General features: G+C 37.3%; 1 non-coding gene across 1 annotated transcript; it reads right to left on the bottom strand.

The window, feature by feature from the left end:
* Positions 1-222: 222 nt before the first annotated feature.
* Positions 223-329, bottom strand: LOC120859570. Its single transcript, XR_005720111.1, has one exon. It is a non-coding gene; the product is annotated as a U6 spliceosomal RNA (small nuclear RNA).
* Between the last annotated feature and the right edge of the window lie 2,501 nt (positions 330-2,830).

The raw sequence follows: 2,830 nt of genomic DNA, 5'->3' as shown, positions 1-2,830 counted from the left end.
CCATTTTCTTATTTTGCTTTTATTTCTATTACCTTGGGAGACTGACCTAAGAAAACATTGGTACGATTTATGTCCAAAAATGTTTTGCCTATGTTCTCTTCTAAAAGTTTTTTGGTATCTTATACTGAAGTCTTTAAGCCATTTCTGAGTTTATTTTTGTCCATGGTGTGACGGCATGCTCTAACTACATTGATTTACATGCAGCCAACTTTCCCAACACCAAAAACTATGGAACTCTTCACAAGTTTATGTGTCATCCTTGTGCAGGAGGCATGCCAGTCTTTTCTGTAGAATTCCAGTCTTGGTGCATGTGCTACTGAAGTGAGCATGGCATTTAATATGTTTAGATGTTGGTAACATTACTTAATTTAAAAACATATCAATTTGTGTCAATTATGTAAATAATTTACATTATATTCTTTTCTAAAATTTTGTTTTCTTTTTAAAAAACTCCAAAAACATATTTTAGAAAGTTCAAACAATAGAAAAGCATGATTTTAACAGAGAAAAGTTCTAATCCACTAACTCCCACCTCCTCCATGAAGTATTTTCCAATTTGTTATTTTTATTCCTATCTGGTACCCAAGAAGACACTGCCAAATTTGTTGTTCACTATGGGAAAATTCATGAATCATTTTTTGCATCACCCTTTAATATTCACCAATAAAATAGACATTACAGATAGTTAGAATAAATCTGAAAAAGTTTATTTCAGAATTACGTACTTTATAATCCATAAAATTAAATGTCATCTCTGAAATGAGAATTGAGTGGAATTGAGTCTTATCTCTTTGCTAATGTACAAGTCAACAGGATGATTTTTTTCAGATTTGTTTTGCAGTAAGTTTGAGAATATTTTAAAATATAAATTATGTCTTCATATTCATCTTAAATTGTCTAAAGAATTGATTTCAAAGAAATGAGCACAGTCATTTTACATGATAAAATATGGCCTCAAAAATTTAAGCAAATCTTTACAATATGTAAATAAAAAGTAGAAATGGCGAGAACCCAAGCCTCATTACTCTCCCAAGACTGCATTGCTGAGCTGACAGCAAGTAAAAGTTATCATTGGAGAACTCAGGTAACTGCAGTGTAAATAACATTGCTCCCATTCTGTCTGTTGTAATTAAATGCTGCTTGTTACTCACAGGGTAAAACCTGTGCCCTATTACTGTTTTCCCAAAGAGGTAAGAGACTATTGATGGATCACCGAAATTCATGTTTTGTCACAAATAACTTCTGTTGTAATTTAACTCATAAACTTATACTTCAGGTTTTCCCATAGGTAATATAAAAAAGAAAAAAATTGCTAGAATGACTTTTTATCACAACTAAAACTTGATGTGATTACTATAATCTTAGCTCTTAGGGCATCTCTTAAAGGAACAGAGGCCTTATTCTTAGTTAAGAGTGTGTGCTCTCTTGCAAGGGAAAACACTGGACCGTGGTGTATTGTACTTGTTCAGTTAGGTAACTTTTATCAAGGACCTATTATATGAAAGGCACTATTACCGGCACTGAGGGTACAGCATGGGACAAACTGGATCTAGCCTCAGCTCTCATGGAACTTATATCCCAATGAAGGGAAGAGAGTAGACACACAAATCAACAAACATGATAATCATAGATAGTCTGGTAATTATGGATATGAATAAATATGGATAGTCAGAAAACAGGGTGATGACAAAGGGAGGGGAGGACTTGGATGTGGGTAGATTAGGGAAGACCTCTCTGGAAGCACAATGTTCTAAAGGAGAGTAAACCCCAGCCACAAGAGAGTAGTGGTGTACATGCAGGCAGAGATAATCCAGAACTTATATCGGACACACAAATGTTCCGTCATCACCACAGAGTCCACATCTTTAAATTTGAATGCACTGTTTTCTCTCTGTTTTCCAGAAGCTAGTTTTCTTTGCCAACTATCTCATTTTCTGTCAGCAAACTTTTAATTCACTTATAGAAGAACAGAAAGCATTGGTTGACATACCAATGGCAGCCAAGCTGCCCTGGTTTGCTGGTTATCTCAGGGTAAATCTGGTTACTGAGAATTAATTTTCCCTTGTAAAAAAGCATAAAGGAACTACAGAGAAAATTGTTGACAGGATAGACTTTCTGGCTACTGTTATAGAAGGAACTGATCAGATTGAAACTCAAGAGAAAGATAATCTAAATCAGAGACAGAGTTACGATGTCCAAGAAGATTAAATATATTATTAACAAATAAAGCATGTTAGAATAATCTTAGACCCATATGTATTAGGTCTATGTTGTCATATGTATTTCTAGTTATATTTACATGTATTATTTGAAGTTCATTTCATTTCAATTCAGTAGAATGGTCTTGCGGAGAAGGCAATGGCAACCCACTCCAGTACTCTTGCCTGGAAAATCCCATGGACGGAGGAGCCTGGTGGGCTGCAGTCCATGGGGTCACTAGGAGTTGGACACGACTGAGAGACTTCACTTTCACTTTTCACTTTCATGCATTGGAGAAGGAAATGGCAACCCACTCCAGTATTCTTGCCTGGGGAATCTCAGGGACGGGGGAGCCTGGCGGGCTGCCGTCTATGGGGTCGCAGAGTCGGACACAACTGAAGCGACTTAGCAGCAGCAGCAGCAGCAGAATGGTCTTGTGTGACTCTTTGGGACGCCATGGACTGCAGCTCACCAGGCTTCCCTGTTCATCACCAACTCTCAGAGCTTGCCCAATCTCATATCCAGCGAGTCAGTGATGCCATCCAACCATCTCATCCTCTGTCATCATCCCCTTCTCCTCCCACCTTCAATCTTTCCCAGCATCAGGGTCTTTTCAAATGAGTCAGTTCTT

This window comes from Oryx dammah, unplaced genomic scaffold (assembly GCF_014754425.2).
Source record: "Oryx dammah isolate SB20612 unplaced genomic scaffold, SCBI_Odam_1.1 HiC_scaffold_2, whole genome shotgun sequence".
NCBI classification, from domain to species: Eukaryota; Metazoa; Chordata; class Mammalia; order Artiodactyla; family Bovidae; genus Oryx; species Oryx dammah.
Note: the sequence above shows the minus strand (reverse complement) of the source record. Positions and strands in the feature narration are given on the sequence as shown.